The sequence below is a fragment of the Protopterus annectens genome, chromosome 7.part0 (assembly GCF_019279795.1).
Source record: "Protopterus annectens isolate FY-2018-M chromosome 7.part0, PAN1.0, whole genome shotgun sequence".
In the NCBI taxonomy this organism is placed as follows: domain Eukaryota; kingdom Metazoa; phylum Chordata; order Ceratodontiformes; family Protopteridae; genus Protopterus; species Protopterus annectens.
Genome location: NC_056739.1, coordinates 1,531,416,815 through 1,531,439,293, shown reverse-complemented (window position 1 = coordinate 1,531,439,293; position 22,479 = coordinate 1,531,416,815). Strand labels below are relative to the sequence as shown.

The window sequence follows — 22,479 nt, the reverse complement described above, 5'->3', positions numbered from 1 at the left end:
ATCATCTCTGTCAACTGTACAGAATTTTACAAAATGCCTAGATTTTTGCTTGCTGTTTTTTGTCTGTTCCTCATAACATTTGCAGTTTTCTGGCAAAATAACTGAGGATTAAGGTCACTAATAAATGGCAAGCATTTGAGTTTTGCACTTCATATTGTTCAGAAAATATATGCAAATACAAACACTAATTTCATTATTTTTCTAAGTTTCTTTCTGGTCCATCCAGCTGCTTCACGCTACAAGAAGTGAAACAACCCACTACCTAAAGAACTTGCAGTTGCAAAATTTCACAAGGAAAAAATACACCGAGTTAAATGCATGTAAGACAAAATACATAGACTCAGACTAATTTAATTTAAGTCATGCACTAGTGTGTTCTGTTTATAGTGTTGAATCTGCTGGAAGGATACCCCCACCCCCACTTACTCATAGGCCTTTTACTGCTGAAGGTGAAGCTACATTTACTTCAGCATATTTTACTCTTATCAGTGTAATAGATCCCTGGAAAAGACATTGGAAAGCCCATAACTATAAAATTAGATGGTGTGATTCGGGTCAAGTTTTTAGAGTTCAGTCACTTTGTCTTTGTAGTCAGGAACATTCTACCTCACTGATTGTTTATGGTGGCAAAACCATCTGCGGAGGGGGGGGGGGGAGTAACTGCTTTCCACTGAAGGAATTGACTGGCCCTCCCTGCTTCTCAACTGGGTCTCCCATTACTTTTTTTTGCCTTTGTGGCTCAAAACTCAAGAGTCCATCCAGCTGCTTCACTCTACAAGAAGGTACATTGGATTCTTGTATTGTCTTAACTGTATGGTTTGTCATTTTGGTTAAACCTTGTACTAGAAAAATACAACTAAGATTTCACTGTGTTTAACTCCGGCTAAGTGTTATGTCTTTTGTTGCTAATGTGTAGTAAATACATCAGCATGTTTCTACTGAGTTTTTACTCTAGGTTTCAGTAATAGCAGTTAAATTTTGTCTTTCTGCTGTTAAAGTGTAGCAATTATATAAACAATTGTCTACTGGCTGTTAGTTTCACTGAATCCTACTGCAAAACAATTATTTTTGCTGTTTGTACTGCAGGTACATCAAGTAAGTCTGTTGCCATCTGGCTAAGTGTTTTTGTTTTCTCCTTGCTAATCTGTAGTGCATATGTTTATGTTATGAATATATATATATTTCTGTCCCTCCTACTGAAGTCTTCTATTGTAATACCTGATTTTATGTTTGCATGAACAACACAGTTACTGTATATTGTAGGTAATTGTTAATCCATATGAGTTTCTATTGGTAAAGAGTTTTGTCATTAACTAAGGCTGCTGCTTCTTTTTTCATATATGCTACACACTCTAGCTGGCTGCCTTTTCCTAAGTCCTTAAATAGCACAGGTACAAGACTGTATATTGTATAGCAAAGAGTGGGGTCTAACAGATAGGTGTGCTATCTGTCTAACATCTGTAAACCTACATTTCAGTAACCCTATATTTGCATGCAAACACATACCTGTTAGCTTATTCTTTCTTTCTCTCCTTATGTACTGTGGAAGCCACCTTTTTTGTTCTTAATCACAAACTTGCATGCCTACAAATATCTCTAGTAAGCTTTCTTATTGTCTTGTTTAAAGGCTAGAAAGATGAAATGCACAACTGTGAAATATAGTGCCACTACTCTTGTTTGCCAAATGTTATTTAATGTGGATGAGTTATAGACAAATAGTACTGTACCTATCTAGTTCAACCATCAAGATATTTTTAACTTGCGCGCTGTCTCTCTTTCTCTCTCCCATTGAAAAAAATCCATTACCTAAAGAACTTGCACAGCTGAAGTTCACTTGCAGTTGCAAAATTTCACAAGGGCAAAATACACCGAGTTAGATGTATGTAAGACAAATTCATAGATTCAGACTAATTTAATTTAAGTCATGCATTAGTGTGTTCTGTTCATAGTGTTGAATCTACTGGAAGTATATCCCCACCCCAACCCCTACTTACTCGTAGGCCTTTTACTGCTGAAGGTGATGCTACATTAACACTTCAGCATATTTTACTCTTATCAGTGTACTAGATCCCTGGAAAAGACATTGAAAAGCCCATAACTATAAAATTAGACGCTGTGACTCAGGTCAAGTTTTTAGAATTCTGTCACTTTGTCTTTGTATTCAGGAACATTCTACCTTACTGATTGTTTATGGTGGTAAACCACCTGCAGGTTTCTTCCCACTCTGTTCACTCTGCGTCCCTGCCCTTCCCCCATATCCCACCCTCCCCCAGCACCTCTACTTATATCCCAAGCAAACCACTCCCCCTCATTCCTCTTATCCAATTATATACAACTCTACTTTGTCCACACCCACATTTCATTCACACCTTACCTACTTTTATTTAACCAAACTTATCTGCTTCCCCTTACATCTATCAGCTTGAATTCTCATCCCCTTACTATAATTCTTTGTATCTTACTCTATTTTACCATCACAGTACTATAACTGCCTCACATTACCTCCAGGTTTACCACTTTCTCATCTGTTATACACACAAACTAATATTGCACCACAATTGTACTACTGACCAGTCACATCTCCCCCACTCCTCCTTATCACAAACCACAGGGCAAAATACCTAACCACATTGTCAAAGTCCACCCTGAAGTCAAAACATTTCCAACCTTGCCTTCAGCTGCACACATCAATAGATGATAAAATCTCTGTTTATACCTGCTATTACATTCTAACGCATAAATACCACTTTTACTATTGTTAAACTATCACAGTTGACATGCTCCTCCTAACCTGACTAGCTTCTTTACTTTTTAATTCTCAACCTCACTACAGCTATATCCTTGCTTACCCCCACACATCAATACACATCAGCAACCTCCTCCAGCCATCACCCCAGTAAACAACACAGCTTCTCACATATCCTCTCTCAGCTTTTCCCCTATACCCTCCTATATTATTCAAGCCAGGCCTCCTCATCTCCTACAAAACCACACTTGACACCAATGTCATCACCTAGGGATAAAAAACACCTCCATGGTACTCCTTCCTCATTGCCTACCTACTCAAATGTGGAGACATACATCCTAACCCTGGCCCACCTTCTAATCCTAACCAAAAGAGTAACCCCAAAAATTTAAACATACTTACGCTGAACCTTAGAAGTATATGTAATAAAATAGCCCCATTGCATGCCTGGATTGATCAAAATAAACCTGACGTACTAGCCCTTACAGAAACATGTCTACACCACAGTGTAAAAGACTCAGAAATAATACCTCCAAACTTTGCAATAACTAGAAGAGATGGATCTAAAAAAAAAGGGGTGGGGATAGCACTTCTGTATCCCTTCACACCACACCCTACACCAGTAATATACCCACCTTTTCCAATGCTGAGGTACTAATCTCCTTTTTGAACCTCAATATATCAAAAAGAATTTGTATAATAGTAATGTATATCCCACCAGGTAACAATATACCAGTGTAGGAAAATATTTTATCCTGGACGTGCCAAACAATAAACCTTGAAACAGTAATCTTAGGAAACGTAAATATAGATTGGCAAACCATAGCTACTGACTACCCCACAGATAATATAAATCTGTATGTTTTTTTTCAGCTTATCAATGCTCCAACAAGATACAAAACAGATCTTACCTGCTAATCCACCTTAGACTGGATTCTAGTATCCCACCCTGCCAATTACCCCTCTTCTGGTACACTGTCCAACTCCCTGAGCAATCGTCTACCAGCTTATTCCCTTAGAACAAACTCCCAACAGCTAAGAGTACACACTATAAAATCGATTAGGAACTCAACAAATTTTTGTCAGCATAAATTCAACAATCTCCTACAGGAAGTAGACTAGACACCCCTTAAACTACCCCTTAATGCTGCTGTACTATACTTTAATAACACCTTCCTTCGCATACTAATACACTAGCTCCCATTCATATGAAAAGAATCAAAAAAATCTCGGCACCATGGCTCTCTTAAGGAATGCAAACACCTGATGAAGCAAAGGGACCTAGCCTTGTCAACCTGGAAACAAAACAAAAATGAACAAAACCATGTTGATTTCAAAACACTACGTAACAAAGTGACAACACTGATCAACTGAGATAAGAAGTCATGTTATTCACAGCTGCAACTCCAGCATAAAGTCAACCCCAGTAAACTTTGGCACTCCATTTCTTCTCTACTTAATCCTGGAAGAAATGGAGAGCACACCCTATCACCAGATACCCCTCCATCAGAAATAGCCAAAAACTTTAACAAGCACTTCGTAAAATCAATTTCGGACTTAACTAACAACCCTAATGCTGGACCCCCCCACCCTTCTACCTATTCAGACACCAACCCCAGGCCATCAACTACTTCTAACCCTGTCATAACTAACCCCCCCTACTCAACAACATGTCATACAAACCCCATTCTCATTTCGGCCCATACCCACTGACACCATTAAGAAACTGCTACAAAAGCTAAAACCCTGCTCTAACTCAGCTGATAATCTCCCCCCGCACTACCTCAAACTGGCTGCTAACTCAGTCGTCTACCCAATCAGTATACTTATAAATAGGTCTTTATCCGAATCAGAAGTACCTACCATATGGAAAAATCTCACATCACCCCCATCCACAAAGGAGGCATCTCTCTTGATCCATCCAATTTCTGTCCTATATCCATCTTGTCACCCATATCCAAAATTCTCGAGAGAGGTTATCCATCAGTAGGTAAAGCAATATCTATTGCAAGACAACCTTTTAACCAAAACACAACATGGCTTCCGACCTAGACACAGCACAGCTACAACCATATTATCTTTTACAGACACTGTGAACAAGGCAAGAGATGCAGGATGCTATATAGCCTCAGTATTCCTTGATCTCTCCAAAGCCTTTGACACAGTGTCTCTCCCCTTACTTTTGAACACACCGTCTAACCTAGGCGTCTCACATAACACAGTAAAATGGCTTCAGAGCTACCTCAAGGTTCACAACCAAGCAGTGAAATGGTCCAGTGAACTCTCACCCGTCCTGCACAACCCTACTGGAGTCCCCCAAGGCTCCATCCTAGGACCCCACCCCTACTCTTCAACATTTTCACAAACAACCTTCACACTGCCTCTCACCCTGGGACCCTCATTCAGTACTTTGATGATTCCACCATAATCTGCACTGCTCAGTCACTACCAGAACTACTTTCAAAAACTCAACAGTCCTTTACTGCAGTCGAATCCTGGCTAAGAAATGCCCAATTCTTTCTTAATCCAAAGAAGACAAAACTAGTACTCTTTCATCCCAAAAATACCTCCCCTGTTACTGATCATTTCAACATCCTTGCATCTGACAGCACTGTCATTGAAATAGTGCAGGAAACCAAACTTCTAGGTGTTATCATTGACAGTAAACTTTCATTTGACCCCCATATACAGCAAAATATAAAGAAAACTCATCAAAAACTGGGACTCTTATATAGAAACAAACATTTCTTTACTGCAGCAACCAAAACTACCCTTGCAAAAACATTTTACTTCCCTCCCTTCTTTATGATGCCCCTGTCTTAACTAACTTACAAAATTCTACCCTAAGCAAGTTGGAGCAGTGCTACAACAATGTTGCAAAGTTTGCCACAAACTCTAAATATCATACACACCACTGTAAACCACTCCTAGAATTAAACTGGCTTGAACTCCCCAACCAACTTACCTTTATTCAGCCATCCACCTTACACAACCTTATTTTCAAGCCTACTGCCTGCCCCAACCAGTCTAGTCACACCTTACCCACCAAATTGATCCCTACAATCAGAAGACAAAAATATTTTGGCTATCTCAAAACCCAGAAGAAAACTTGGTCACACTCTGTATTCATACTCTGTCTCTGTACTTTGGAATTCACTACCTCTAGCTACCAGGTCTATGCCTGCACTAGCCCATTTCAAAGCCTGTTTAAAAAATCATCTCAAAAATAGATGTCTCTCATGGTCTATCTGCATCACTAACTTTCTGGCTGCTCTCTTCCTAACTGAAACTAACATTCTATTTTGCTTGTACTATTACAGTCAATGTCACACACTGCACTACCTATGTACTACTTTTTTGGACAATGCCTACATCATATATGGTGAGAGTGACTATTGTCTGTAGTGTTTTAACTGTATAGAATTGTCTAGATCTGTAGTAATATATTTCAGCATCTTGTAGCAATTTGTTCTTTCAACTTATTTTTTGTATAATATTTCTAATGAAATTTTTATTTTATTGGATTATACTGTATTTGTATTGTACTATATGTGGAGCTTTTCTCCCCGGGCCTCTGCTGAAAATGGGTTATGTAGACCCAGTCAGACTACCCCAGTAAACAAATGTCAAATAAAATAAAAATAATAATAAATTATAGGAGAAATATTTAAAATCTATCTCTGATTTTTGGTATCTGTCACCCCCTCACCCCATTATTTTTGCCCCTATTCAGAATTCATGTGATAAGAGGTATGTTGTCAGTTAATGTTGTTAAATGTTTGCCTTCCCCACCCTACAAAACCATATTGGTCCATATCTGCCAGTTTTGGCAACCTGTTTGCCATTTTCTTAGTATAGACGTGAATGATATATAGTAATAGTTTAAATTGAAGTGGATGTAAATTAAGCCAGATTTGAAGGGTCTTTACCTCTATAGGGTAATGCAGCCACATCAGCTTTCTTCCAAAATGTTGGTACTTCACCCCTTTTAAAATATTGTTAAAACCTTCCAGACCTTTTTCACTGTGTTCCTTCCAAACATCTGTAGGAATACCATCTGTTCCTGGAGACTTAATTTTTTTATTGATAATACATTGCCATTATTAGATCATCATATCTTAGCTATTAGTTGTTGAGACTCCTTTTGCTTTAACTTTGGCATAATCAAGTCTTCCATCCCTTTTCTTGGTTTCGCCATTCCTCTGCTTTGGATCTTTATTTTCTTGTCATAGGCTCATTGAGTTTGGTTAGAATGTTTTTTTCTTCCTGTTGTCTTAGTGTGCCGAATGTTATATGCTTTATAGTTCTCAAAGACTCATGCATATTATCAAAATACTCCCTTAATTTCCCTATAGCATTTTGCAGTTTTGTGAGATCCCCCTTCTGCAGTACTTTAACTTTTGTCAACTTATCTAAATAACTATTTCCCATATATCTTTCTCTGTCAGTTCTACCATGATTTAAACTCGCATTTTTCATTTTATCCTGTTCACTGACAATCTCTTATGAAGTAATTTCTATTTTTCCTAATACCTTTCAAATCATATCCCCTATCCAGTCCTTAAATTCCTCCCTTTTTAACAGGTTATTAGGAAAGTTCAAAAAAGAAGCTAGTTGGGGCCTGTGTGCCATGGAAGCTTCTACTCTCCCCTGCCTGTGTGCTCTCTGGCTTTAGAAGTTTTTATCATTATTTTCATTTTTCTTTATAAATAAACGGTCAGCTTCTCATTGTCGTGTTGTGCCTCAACTAGCTTCTTTTTTGGATTTGGTTTCCGTGCTGCACTTGAGGCACTTTACCCTTCGTTGTGGATTTTTTTACATATAATTAGGAAAGTTAGTGTTTCATTTCTGTCACTACCATGTAATCTTTTCTTAATTTTTATTGGTACATTATCTGGTATACCTATTTGTTGGGTTTCAAAGCTTTAAATTAAATTAATATGCCCCTGTAAAGTATATTTTGTATGCAGTCAAATCTGATTATTGTAGCTTGGGAAATATGTAAATTATGTCAGTGTTCCTGCTACTGAATTTGTATCTTCTACACCAAGTATTCTGATATACTTCTGAGGAAATCTGCCTTATTTTCTTATATTTCCCTTATCTCTCTCCAATACTCCGTTGTTATAGCAAATCAAGTTCCACTGCACAGCTGTAAATAATAATTCCTGCTCAAAGGCTTATTTCTTCTAAAATCCTCCTGAGCTCCTGAATAGTTTGTTAGAATGTAAATGCATATCAGTATAATCCTCCCTTGCCACTAGCACCTTAGTACCACAAATCTACCCCCTTTTCAATTGCTATTGGAGTCCCTCTCACACACAGTGTTACTACTCCCATTTTCTTTTGTCCCTGATACTCTTCCTAGTGTGCATCAAGAAATCTTTTCTTTGTCAAAGTTGCATGCTCATTTCTATCCTAAATGCATCTCCTGTAGCATTATTTTCAACCTAAACTACTTAGTATAATTCAGTATTCTTAGATTTTTTTGTCTTTACCTGCAAAGCTATTTATGTTCCAAGTTGATGTTGACAAAGCAGACATTCTTATAAAAAATGTCATATTGTCATATTATGTGAAAGTTCTTTTGAATATGTTTCCATCTTGCAGCTTACACAAGTACACTAATGTTTGGCAGGCTGCACTCGTGTGTAGTTGCTTCTCATTTCCATTTAAACCCAGGTCACATTTTCCCTGACCTTTTGCTTGTATACAAACACTCATTAACCAAAAAAGCTAAGTACATTTTCAGCCCCCAACCCATTTAACTCATGGCAAATGCACAAAATTGTATACACGTTCTATAAAGGAAGTGTACCCCTCCTAATTGGAGCAGTTGGCACAAATGGTCAGGAGCATTGACAGACATTATATATGTTAAAGTTAGTGTTAGTCATACTGAAGCACATGTTAGAGCCTATTTTCTCACTTACATTAATTATCATCTGTTTTGATCTCTATTGCCATCCCAGATGTGAAAACCAATACATTAAATATAAAAGATTCACATTTCCTCCTAGAATGTTTAGATCCACCCACTCAGTAACCCCTTTCAAGACATCTCTGAAACAACACCTCTCCTCATCTTGGCTTTACACTTGTGCTAACACCACATGTCATATGACCTAACTTCAGCCATCACAACTATTCTAACCCCTTCTCTACTACTCTGGCATCCTCCTTTCACATCCACCTGTTTTTTATTTACTCTGCCTCTCCATCCAGTCCACTTCCCTCTTCTACTAACTCTCATTGTCCTACCATTGATCTGTCCTGTCTACTGCCTTCTCTTCCTAACCCTTATAGACCTACCATTGAACCAGGTGAGACATTCAGATACTATCGCAGCCTATCTTAATATCATACTGCTACTTATATCTGCAACAGTATCCACCAACTTTGCTGATTCCTGTAATAGGACTTCATATAGCCTATCGCTCAGCTGTTACATCTCCTAAACGTGTAAAAAGTTTAAGTACCTAGTTTCATAGTTTATAGTTTCATAGTTTAGTACTAGGCTATCTGCCCTGGGGCATTTGCAAGCCTAGCCCTAGAGATGTGGCTTTCGCCACCCCATGTAGTGGTACTAAGTCTCTAATTCCTATATCTGCTTTGCACCCACTGCATGAAGTGTCCTATATAAATTTTGCTAGTTGAAAACTACTCGTATGGAATGTTCTCATGTATATATACTCTGTATTGCTTGTGTGATAAACTGAAAGGCTGCCAGCCTAGCTAGATAGAATTTTGTAAATAATTCTATGTCATTTGTAAATATTAACATAATCCACAGGCTTGTTTTACAAATGTAAAGAGGAACTGTATGTTATGATTAAACTATATGTTGTACTGAGCTTCAAAAGTGTAACCATAGTGCACCCTGCTGGAAGAAAGCTGTTAAGTAACGAATTTTACAACTGTGTTTGATCTCAAGCCCGGAGACAGGATGTCTGGGCTAGGAAAGTCTTTCTATCATTTTAAGGCAGAGATAAATATTAGAGTTTACATCTAAAGTGTCCTTTATTGCTGTGGTTTCCTGGCAGGCGCAAGATTCCAAAGATGCATTAAATTGTGAGCCTAGGAAACTTCAGCGTAGGTGTCAAGAATGATGTAATCTGAAATGACTCAGCAGTACTGTGTATTATCAATTTAAGGGCGATCTCAGAAAGAAAGAACAACATTTTGTATCTTGTCTTGGATCTAGTAAGAACATCCACTCACCCACACTTGCTTGCTCTGTATGCAAGTAGTGTTTAGAACAGTGATTTCTCTTAGAGATAGGTAGAAATAGCCAGATTAGTCTAGCTATTTTCTCTATTTATGTCAGACTATCTTATAATATTGTTTTAAAGTATTTCCTGTGATTTCTGAACTCTGTAATGTCATTGTGTTGAAGTAATAAGTATTGTCTTGTGTTATTATTTATTATTAAATATTTTTAAACCTTTTAACTGTGGCTGTTTTGTGTAGAGATAATTTAAGCTGTAGAGTAACTTGCATGTATTTGGTGATACTGTATAAGCCACTCCAGTAGCCTTAAAAAGTTTGGTCACACTTACTATTTGTATAGCAGTAATATTGCACAGTTGAATTGGACACTGTTTGGTGTAAGGGCTTTTATAGTAGCTGATAGTAGTGGATGCTGGCAGTCTGGGCAGAAAGGGGGCATAGCCGGAGAACGTTAGCCAGCCTTCCCAAGGAGTGTCTGGGTGTTTGTATATAAATCATATCTCAAAGTGTGTGTCAGCTACTTTGGCAGGGACACACAGCACCGGTTGAACATAGATGGTGCTGGAGGTTTTTACTTGACCACTAGGCTGAGATATGAACCCTACAGCCATGCCAGTTGGGAGTCTTATTGAGGATCTGGAGAGAGAGGGAAAAAACAGCCCCAGACTCATACCTGTCAACCTTACCGAATTGCTCTATAAATACTGGTTTTGAGAGCAAAATATTGGGATGCCACGAATTCCCTCATGGCCCCTTTAATTTCCTGTGATTTTTGTTCATCCTGATGTCACCATGTGCAGGGCATACGCGATGATGTCGGCTTCTGCAGACCTGACAAAGCACACCTTTCTTCCCAGATTTGGCTTCAGGAAAAAAATGTTACTACTTTTAGTTAACGGTTGCAGGGCAAGCAGAACAACATCAAGTTAGTGATTACTTTACTTAACATCAGCTTCGTAACTGTGTGTGTTAATGGCTGCAGGCAGGAGAAACTGAAACTGTGTTTCAGCTTGTGTTTCTTTACAGGCTCTGAAACTGTGCTCGCTTGCTTAACTTCTTCCCGGGCTCAGAAATTTCTTCTCTGGCTTTAACTTAACTGTGTGTGTTAATGGCTGCAGGCAAGAGAAACTGGAACTGACAGAATAATTTATGTGATTACTTTATTTTACTTAATGTGTTTCTTCACAGGCTCTGAAACTGTTGTTCGACTTCTTCCCAAAATCTCCAGATTTAACTTAACTGTGTGTGTTAACGGCTGCATTCTGGCTCTGCTCTCTTAACAGCTGCAGGAAGGAGAAATAGGTGTGTGTGTTGGATTCAACTTAACTGCGTGTTAACGGCTGCATTCCAGCTCGGCTCTCTTAACGGCTGCAAGAAACATTTACTTAACTGTGTGTGTTAACGGCTGCATTTTGGCTTGGCTCTCTTAACGACTGCAGGAAACATTTACTGTGCATGTATTTAGCTGGATATTTAGTTAGGAGAAACATTTAGCTGGATATTACTATGCATTTTATTAGCATTACTGTGTATTTATTTAGCTGGATATTACTGTGCAAAGTGTGCATTTATTTACCTGGATATTACTGTGCATTTATTTAGCATTGCTGTGCATTTATTTAGCTGAATATTACTGTGCAAAGTGTGCATTTATTTAGCTGGATATTACTGTGCATTTATTTAGTGTGTGTGTTTGTGTGTGTGTGTGTGTGTGTGTGTGTGTGTGTGTGTGTGTGTGTGTGTGTGTGTGTGTGTGTGTGCGTGTGTATGTGTGAGACCCTTCCCTAACTGTAGTGTTGGTGTCTTTAAGTGACCCATCATTTGGCACTATTGGGAATGGTACATGCACTGCAAAGATGCTCAGAGCTCCTTTAGCATCTGTATTAGCTTAATTAAAGCTGGGCATAGGATTTGAAATGGTTAATTTAGAGAGTCTGATGGTTGTATCTTGGAACACCACTGTCATTGCCTTTTTTCTTCACTGCAGGACTTGGAGCAACAGATCCTGATTTATTGTGGGCCATGTTTCATGTAGATGTAGCCTTTCTTAGAGCTAAAATATTTTCTATTGAAAATATCCTCAGAACTATAATTAAAGCAGTCCATCCAGGGAAAAATCCTGAGATATGTAAATTTAGTATGTACCACCAGGTCAGGTTTTACCCTGAAGGTTATATGCCTTCAAGAAGATGATCCTTCCTGTCTCCTTTACTTCACATTAACAGGAGCTCTCTGCGGCTAAGAAAACCTTATACAAATGAGTTGTATCTTGTTTTGTCTGTCATGGGTATTTGTCCTATCTTTTATTTATTTATTGACATTTGATTACTGGGAAGGTCTAACTGGGTAGGTGCCCACTTTAAGCAGAAGCCAGTCAGTGTAGTACTTGTTAGAATTTGTTTGTTTTTATGTGTGTGTGTGTGTGTGTGTGTGTGTGTGTGTGTGTGTGTGTGTGCAGTAGTAGTAGTAAAGTACTAGACTAGTTAGTACAAGACAGTAAATTTTATTTTTATGTAAGAGAAGTTTATTTTAGTTTTATACAAGTTCGATGTTTTGTGTTAATATAAATAATTTGTTGTTCTGGTTTATATTTTATGTTGTTCTAAAGAAGGCTGAAGGCAAGCGCAGTCGCACCCAGTGTTGTATTTTAGTTTTGCACAAGTTCAAATCTTAATATAAATAAAACACTATTGTTCTTATTTTGTGTTTCATGATCATATATTGGTTGTCCTTCAGTTTGCATTTAAAAGTTGGTATCCCACAATTCCATTGGAGTGGGTGGGGCTACATAATTATGTACACAAATTTAATGTTAATCAGCGTACAGTTGTGTACCTATTTTTCACAGTCCTTGTCCAGATTTTTGATGTTTCCAGGTTGAGAGGTATGCCCAAGACTGACTGTGATCTCTGTGTGTTCTTAAGGGAAATTGTACTTTACTGTGTGTGTACTTGTTATCCTTCCAATGTGGACACCCCTCACTGGTGTTAGTGGTGAGGATTGAGGCTCCTTGATAACTGGGCCAGTGCACCGGCGTCACAGCTTGCACAGTATCTTTGATTTGAGAATGATTACTTATGTACTTTTTTTTCACCAGTTGTGTAAACTGCCAATAATATGTACTAAATGTCTTTATTAATGTAAATTTTGTATTCTATGTGAAATGTCTTGTATGTGGAGCTTTTCTCTCCAGGACTCCACTGAAAATGGGCATTTCTGGCCCAGCTGGACCATCCCATTAAACAAATGCAAATAAAATAAAACAAAATAAATTTTAGTTTAGTCAGAGATGGCCAGTGAACCTTTTCTTAAGGCTAAAAGTGAAAGCATGCAGGTTGAAGCAATAAGGCGACTGAGTAGCTTGCATGAGTATTCACTTCCCATTTCCCACAATTTCAGACTCCGTTTATTTTCATCGAATTGCTTGCCAATTTCAGTTTAAAAGTTAAATATATTTCACCTTGTAAATTTCACTTTCATGATTGTCTAAATCTGCAGGCTCCTTGTCTCCGAATGGAAAAATAGCTAGTAACTGTGCAAATGTAAGAAGGGACCTTGTAGATTACACTCAAAACACACTGGTCAGCCCCGTCTCAGTTAATACTTGCACCCATACCCTCTTTACTTCCAGCTAAAATTGAGTGCTAATAGAAAAATAAACTGACAATAGCTTTGCAGATACAGGAAAGAGTTATCATTTTTATGCTTTCCATTATTTTCTCACGTATTAAGCATATTTGCACAAGAATCTTCATTTGAATTTAGTTTAGACATCTTTCTCTGTAAAATAGGTATTATCATATATTTATATATATATATATATATATATATATATATATATATATAAAAAATACACAGATAGGTATGGGTCTGCTTCGACCCAACGTAATTAGGCGAGCTCTATTTCGCAAAAGTGCATTTTTGCCGAAATGCACTTTCGCAAAAAGGCACCTAAGTGAACAGTAACGGGGGCTGTTGCTTAGAACGCGGCACAGTGGGGATGAGAGGGTATTCCCTTTTCCCCACTGTAGTGCGATCTCTAAGTGAGAATATAAAAGTAGCAGGGGGGGGGCAGCATAAATACGGTTAGTGTTGCGGTTTATTTTTATTTGTTTTTTTGTTTGTTTGTTTAATTTGCTTTTCACGAAAGTGCATTTCGGCAAAAGTGCACTTTCGCGAAAAACAGCTCGCCTTTTTACATTTCGTTGAAACTTAATTTCAGTGGGTCAGAGTATACCCATATGTGTGTGTGTATGTGTGTGTGTATATAAGTATATATAATACGTATAATGTATATAATATATAATACGCACACACACCAGTGTGCATGTTTGTCTCTCTCTCTCACACTAGAATATGATCAATACACTTTCACAGCCCCCTCAACAGCCAAAGATCACAGCATTATATTAACTTTAACTTGTTTCTTTCCAGCCTTTCTCATCTTGTTATAGTGCAAGTCTTGGATGTACTACATTTAAGAAAACATACTTTAATTTATATCACTAGCATGTAAAGCAGTCTTGGATAAAATTATCCCACCTCAAATTTAACATACTCCTAATTGCATAGTATACAGAACTTCAGTTTATGACTCTGCTATGGATTACTGAGCTGCACAACCACGAGCATTGGAAATGCTTAAAAAAAAAAGCTTGAAACACAGAAGGGGAGAAAAGTTAACTTTAACTCATTGACACCTATGTGATGTGGAATGCCACATCTTTAGTTGCCTACACACGTTGTTACATTCCAAAGCTTTTTGGGGGAATCAAAGTAAAAAAATAACACAAAGAAATGCAAATATCTTATGAACAATAAAAACTATTATAATGATAGCAGTGTTATCAGTAAAAAATGTCTTCATTACAGTCACAATCTTTATATCAATGCTGTAATATTTTATGAATACAAAACCAGAATGATACTTTTATCTAATGTTTCACAAACAAGTTATCATACTGTATCTTGGAAACTGTACAACCTACATGTGCTTTGTCAACTTACCTTTGTTAGCCAGACATAAGCTTTCGCATGGCAGTAAAAGGTCCTTTATATGTGCATGCTTACTAAGATATTTACAGAAATATGAAAAATTGTGTTTATTTGTATAGTTAATATAAATAACCCTGAATATCTCTCAAGTGTAAATATCAGTCGCAGTTTTCTTCAGCGTCATCTAAAGTTTTATTTGATGCCCAGTTTTAGAAATACTATGTACATATGGAAATATTTAACATTTTCTTAATTACAAGTTAATGGCTACCAAGGTCTCCAGTGCAATGTACTGTAATTGCACATTGACAATGTACTTTCCTTTCTGCAACCAGGGTATTTAACACTATGCCGTCACAAACATGTAGGTGTCTCAGTTATGAATATGAATGCAAATACGACAATATGAGCAATAAGAGGAATTGGTCATTAATTTTTCCATGGCACAACATCTGAGTTTAACAATGTTAGTATCATTTTGTTCATTACACCTTACATTTTCTAATGCTGCTATTATTAAGCTGTGACTCCTTTAGTTGAGGATGACACACCCAAAAAATGTCTGAATGTATTAAGGAAATGTGGATTTTAACTGGAAGAATACAAACAAGGCACTATATGCTTAAATGCGTTAAGCATTTTTGCAGGGTGCAAGCCCTCATACTCTCAAGCTTATGTATACCAAGTCAGTGGTTGCAGCAACTCAAACAAGGAAAAATCCTTGAAGTGTCCCATTAATCAGGGATTTGTGAACTCATTAGAGAGTAACCTGCATTTGACCATCATGTCTGCTGTAGCAGGAAAGTCATTCTGTGTTGAGCATCTTACAGACAGGGGTGTGGTACCTAAGTCCGAGGGTGCCATTGTTCCACTCTACTCCTCCCTTATCCATTAGTTATGTACCTGACCAGACATATGCAACAGCTAGAGCATCCATAGAGGTTCCTCACAAAAAGAAAACAATGTGTTCACGGGGACTGTCTCAAAGTCCTATCCCTGTACTCGGTCTCCTACAGACTGCTGAGAGGCTATCTGTGTCTGGCCTACAAATCATCCTCTTATCTGATGGATCTGTTGAACATCTGCAAAACAAGTAACATCAGAACTATCTGATCTAGGAACCTAAATGTCTGCAGAATGAATAGGACATGCTGGAGGGACAGATGTGTCTGGAGACTACACCTTCTCTGGAACAGGCTTCCTATCCTTGTAAAGCAGAGTTTTTCCCCCACCCAATTCATGTAACTTGCACCACTGAATGGGGAATCAGAACTATACCCCTGGCCTGGCACCTATGTCTCTACCAGACAGAGGCACCCTGTAAATGCATTACCATGCATGCCCAAGCCTGCATCTACCCTTTAAAATAAAACTAGGGTATCAAAACATGTCAGATACATTTGGGAAACATGGCTATGCTTAAAAAGGCCCCCGGTGTGATTAGCCTAATAATCACCTATGAACTTGTATAAACATTAATGACATAAAGTGGGGTTTATACTATAGAGTTTTACCACCAGTTTAACGCAGGGCTCCATTCTTTTCCAGATACTTTTTACAGAACCGCAGCTCATATGTCTGGGTAGATGTTTTACATTATTTCCATGTATTCACTAAGTTCACATTGTTGTTGGCCTTTTTCCTGATCATCTTGATTTTCCAAACTTGGTCTTTGGTTCTAGTCCAAAGTTTTCATGATACTTCTGTTCAGTACATAGACATTTTTGTTACTGAAGCATTTCACTGGCAGAATCTCTCTCTGGACTTTTTATTCTCAGAAAATTGAGTAGCAGAGTCCCACTTCAGCTTACTTGCTCACTATTTGTCATTTAAACTTTCTCCCATTTGACCTATTCATCCAAAAAATGTGTTTGATCCTCCAGGAAAAAATACTCAGAAGTCAGCAGGATGTAGCCACGTAAATATCACACCTGACTGTAGATGTCCCATGATTGCTGGGGTAAACTTGCTTCTCCTCTTCCTGGTGTACCGTGAATAATCATTTTCTATGAACATTCTGGTGTCCCCAGTTTTCATGGCCAGATTTGGAGCATACACATGGTGTACCCTCCAAATTAAGAAATCCTGCAGTGGAACATCAGCCCAGTTGCTTGTTTGTGCTTTCATAAAATTAATGCAGTCTATTCCTTCCAGTGTGTCTGTTAAAGTAAAAATATCTGATCTGAAGTAGTTAACTTCATTTGTGCAGCAACCTATGGGACTCGGATCTGACCTCGGATCCGAGCCGGCAGTTTTCAACAGCTTTAGATCCGAGCTCCAAGCTCCTCCCCATACCCATAATCCCCTGCCAGCCCTGACTGACCTCAGATCTAGTTTGCCGCAGTTTACTTCAGCAGCTTGATCGAACAAGTTCCAGGCTTTTTATCACTTTGTGAGAGAATTTTAACCTTTTCGGCAAAACCGTGCGAGATACCTTGGTCCAGAGCGAAAAGGACAGGAAGACGTCTGCCGTCGGAGTCCGCTTCTCTGCTCCCCAGAGGTCCTTCTCTAAGAACCAAAAGGGTCAGAAGAAGATGTGGTTCCAGAAGTCGCAACAGTCCTGTCCCGCTCCGGACTCCCAGCCCTTCCACGGCAGAGGAGGGCAGGGTGGACGCCGCCCTAGAGGCAGAGGGGGGCCCGCGGAATGTTGGATCCAGAGAGCCCTTCTCGGACCAACCCACACAACACCCCTGAGGGGTTGCCCAACTGCTCCACTCTGGAGGCAGTCGGGGGGCGTTTCTCGAATCACCCAGCAGCTTGGCAGTCCATCACAACAGACCACTGGGTGCTTCGCATTATATCCAGAGGATATCAGATCCCCTTTTCTCATTGCCCACACAGCCCCAGATACCTCCCCGATGTTCCACCCGATCAGAGGGAGGCTGCAGCAATGGAAATCCAACACTTGCTGGAAAAAAGAGCCATCCAACACGTCCCCCCAGACCAGTGCGGGTCCGGGTTTTACTCCAGGTTCTTCTTGGTGCCAAAAAAGGCAGGGGACTTAAGACCAATCCTCGACCTCTCTTCCTTGAACCTGTCAGTAACCAAAGAAAAGTTCCGCATGGTCACTCTTCAATCCATTCTCCCCCTTTTGTGGGAGAACGATTGGATGTGCTCTATAGACCTCAAGGGTGCGTACTACCACATTCTGATGGACAGGCGATCCAGGAGGTTCCTCCGCTTCTGGCTAGGAGCCAGTCGTTTCCAATTCAGGGTCCTCCCCTTTGGTCTCACCACAGCCCCTAGGGTATTCACCAAAGTGTTAGCAGTGATAGCGGCCCACCTGAGGCTTCAGGGAATCCAGGTCTTCCCGTACCTGGATGACTGGCTCCTGACCGCCCCGACAAGGCATCTACTCTGTGCAGCCAGAAACTTTCTTTGTCTAGCTCCCCGGCTGGGGATCACTATCAACATAGAGAAATAGTCTCTTACTCCGACTCAGACCATAGACTTCATAGGGGCCAGATTAGACACAAACAAACTCCTAGCTTTCTTGACCACAGACCGACTACGAACCCTGAGGCTACATGTGCGGGCCATTCTACAATCTCCAGCTCCTCCGGTGGAATTGGTCCTGAGGGCTCTTGGCTCAATAGCAGCGGCAATCGACCTATTGCCGATGGCACGTTTGAACATGAGGGTCTTACAATGGACCCTTCAGGTCCAGTGGTCCTTTCTTCAGTATCCTCTGAGCCATCCCGTTCCCCTCAGCAGGGCTTGCAGGAGGGCCCTCCTATGGTGGCTCCAATCTCCGGACCTCCAGCAAGGCCGCCCCTTCTCTATGACCCCTCCACTAGCCACGGTGACCACGGATGCCTCCCGCCTTGGGGGGGGGGGCATTGTTCGGGCAGGACAGTCCAAGGCACGTGGAACCTCACTGCATATCAACGTCCTAGAGATGAGGGCAGTGCTGTTAGCGTTGCAAGCACTTCAGGACCTTCTTCATGTAGGAACGATTGCGATTCAGACAGACCATATGTCTGTGGTCTGGTACATCAACAAACAGGGGGGAATCAGGTCTTACCCACTCTATCGAGAGGCCATGAGGGTGTGGGAATGGGCGATCTCCCCCAACCGCTTTCTCATAGCAACGCACATTCTGGGGCGGTCCAACATCCTAGCGGACAAACTAAGTTGCACCATCCTGTTACCATACGAGTGGTCTCTGAATCCTGAGATAGCGAATCAGATTTTCGCCAAATGGGGTCAACCCTGTTGCGATCTCTTTGCCTCTCCCTCGAACACAAAATGTTACGACTACTTCTCTCTCATTTCCCCCTCCGGGGAACCCCCGAGAGACGCTCTGGTGCATGCTTGGCCTCCCGGTCTTCTTTATGCTTACCCTCCTCTTCCCCTGATGATGAAGTTTCTTCAGAAAGCCAGCCGGTTGGGGAGCAGGATTATCCTCATTGCCCCGTTTTGGCCTCATCAAACCTGGTTCCCGTACCTTTGGTCTCATCTGGTGAATCCTCCTTGGATTCTGGATCCCCGTCCGGATCTAATATTCCACCCCCTAGAGCTCCCAGTCCCGAACCTGGACAATCTCAAGCTCACAGCTTGGCTGCTCCAGTTCCACTCGTAGCTAGGACTCCCGGTATCTCTTCTCCAGGTAAAAGTATTCTAGTAGCAGCGCACAAGCCTTCTACTAGAAAGATCTATAGTAGCAAATGGAAACGTTTCTCCATTTGGGCGGAACGCCAAAACTTGGATCCTTTTACAGCTCCTTTGCTCGCTGTATTAGACTTTCTGTCAGGGCTGTTTCATCAGGGGGCGAGCTCCTCCACAGTCAAGGTTCAACTAGCAGCTATCTCTCATTATCACGTGGGAAATGAACTGGGCCCTTTGATCACCATGAAATTGTGTAAGACCTTTTTGAAGGGCACCTTTCTGCTCAGACCTCCAGTGAAGGATGTAGCCCCTCCTTGGGATTTAACGCTGGTGCTTCAGGCCTTGACAGCTCCCCCGTTTGAGCCTGCAGCTTCAGTAGATCTTAAATTCTTGTCATGGAAAACGGCCTTCCTTGTCGCTATCACCTCGGTTCGAAGGGTCTCTGAACTACAGACCCTCTGTGTCAAACCTCCATACTTGACCTTTCACAAGGATAGAGTTTACCTCAGAACCAATCCCTCTTTTCTTCCCAAGGTTGCCTCTGAATCAAATTTTAACCAGTACATTAACCTGCCGGTCTTTTTTCCAAATTACCGTAACAAAGGGGAATACAAATTACACTCATTGGATGTGCATAGACAACTTCGCTTCTACATCCACAGGACATCTGGTCATAGGAAATCCGACCAGTTGTTCGTCTCCTTTGCCATATTTAACTTGGGTAAATCAGTGTCTAAAGTTACACTGTCTAGATGGATTTCACAATGTAACCTTCTAGCATATGAAAGTTCTGGCAGGCCCGCACCTCAGGGAGTCCATGCCCACTCTACTCGATCTATGTCTACCTCTGCGGCTTTTAGAGCTAGAGTTTCTTTCGATGATATTTGTTCGGCAGCCACTTGGGCCTCATCTCATACATTTATCAGTCACTATAAATTGGACATTATCTCCAGAGGGAGAGCATCCTTTGGCTCTGCAGTGCTCCGGAACATCCTTCCATGAAGGCCACTCAAGATTCAGGTAGCTGGGGACTCTGCCCCATAGGTTGCTGCACAAATGAAGTTAACTACTTCAGATTAAGAAGTTATGTACTCACCATAACGTTCCATCTGAGTAGGTAAACTTCATTTGTCAGCAACCGTCCCACCCTCCTGCCCCCTCGCTTGCGAATATATTCATACTCAGGTCCATGGCTTTTACCCACTTTTCTTGAGAATAATATTTTTCTAGCAGTTTCTGCTGTTGGGCAAACTTGATCTGAGGTCAGTCAGGGTTGGCAGGGGATTATGGGTAGGAGGAGGAGCTTGGAGCTCGGATCTAAAGCTGTTGAAAACTGCCGGCTCGGATCCGAGGTCGGATCCAATTCCCATAGGTTGCTGACAAATGAAGTTTACCTACTCAGATGGAACGTTATGGTGATTACATAACTTATTTTTCTCTGTTTGCTGTCTCCTAACTCTACAGTTTTTTGAGACAGCTCTTGAGAAAACCTCATGTTTAGCCAGTATTTCTCTCATTTTCACCTATGATTTCTGTATTTTTATTAGCTTATTTGAATTGCTAGCTAAAGCTTTTGTTTGTTCCAGCCTTTTATCATCCTGCAGTATCTCAAGTAACCGCGAATGTGTTTATTTTTTCCTCAAAATTACTTTGTCTTCTCCAGTGCTAAAGCTGAAAAGTGATTTGCTTTTTGTTTGAAAAGCTGTGAGGTTCTTCCCAACCAGAAAGGCTTTTCCCAGACAGAGCTTTTTCTTCTTTTCCAGTTGATTTTTGCTTAATTTCTCTTCTAACTTTTTCCTTGCTGGTGTCCAGACAGTCCATTTATTAGCTAGTAACCAAATTTTATCCAAACTGATAAATTCTTAAATCCAGTAAATGTTCTCAGGTTTCACACTGAGCAAGCTGTATTGAACCTGCTACTCACTGTGTAACAGTCTTTTTATATACCCTTAATATTTTTCTTGCTTGCAAAGTGTATGCTCACTCAGTGTTTGGAGTGAACTGCTAGTTTTGTAGCATAAGTGCTTTTTCATTGTATAGTGTCTCGCATCTTGACTTGCAGGTATAGTGTGCGTGCATCTCCAGATATGAAGAGTCCTGGAGGAAAAGATATTGAATTGGAAAAAAGAGAAGGCCGTTTCAGTCAGACTCATTGTGAGGATCCCCGAGTTAGTCAGCTGATAGATTATGAATTTCTATTTTTATGCATGGAAACCAGAGGGGGCGGTTCATTGAAATGACAAGCTCATGCTATTTGTCCCCTCACAAATGTTTTCAGAAACACTATGGCAGGTGTTATGTCTTGTCTTTGTTTCCCTCGGGAGAGGTCAACACAATTTTGCCTGTTTTGTCATTGGCTTAGTATCCTTCTACTGATGCTGTTAACTTTGCCCCACATTGCCCTATGAAAGGGACCCTTTTTTCCAGGAGGAATGCTGTCTTTCAGTACCATAGTCCTGAATCGGCTAGTAGTAGGGGTAAGAGTCAGCAGATGCATACTGTTAATATCTTTTACATTTCGTAACCAGGTAACCCCACTGAACACACAGGTATCCCTTTAATCAAGTGACTTGCTCAAAGTCATGCAGTAGGTAAGTGAAGATGAAAGAAATCAAACTCTTATATCCTTGACTACAGGAAGCAGCTTGTTAACAGCTTAGAGCCTTAAACTTTTGTGCTCACTGCCAGGCCTTTATACTGTTGGAATTAGCTTTTTTTTTCCAGTTTTGCGACTTGATAACTTATGGCTACACACAAACTAAGAAAATAAAGATGTGCATTAGTGCATATTATTCAGGTAACCCTGTATGTAGGCTTCCCATATAAGTCACCCAGCAAAGGTAGATCCTTGCCTATATAATGGTGGAAGAGGAAAAGCAAACCTATATGTGGAATTCTGT

The 22,479-nt window shown here is 40.2% G+C and overlaps 1 protein-coding gene across 1 annotated transcript in view; it reads left to right on the top strand.

The window, feature by feature from the left end:
• The window catches only part of RAF1 (Raf-1 proto-oncogene, serine/threonine kinase), a 2,753,658-nt gene that overhangs the window by 2,652,298 nt on the left and 78,881 nt on the right, over positions 1–22,479 (top strand). The gene's annotated exons all lie outside the window — the stretch shown is intronic.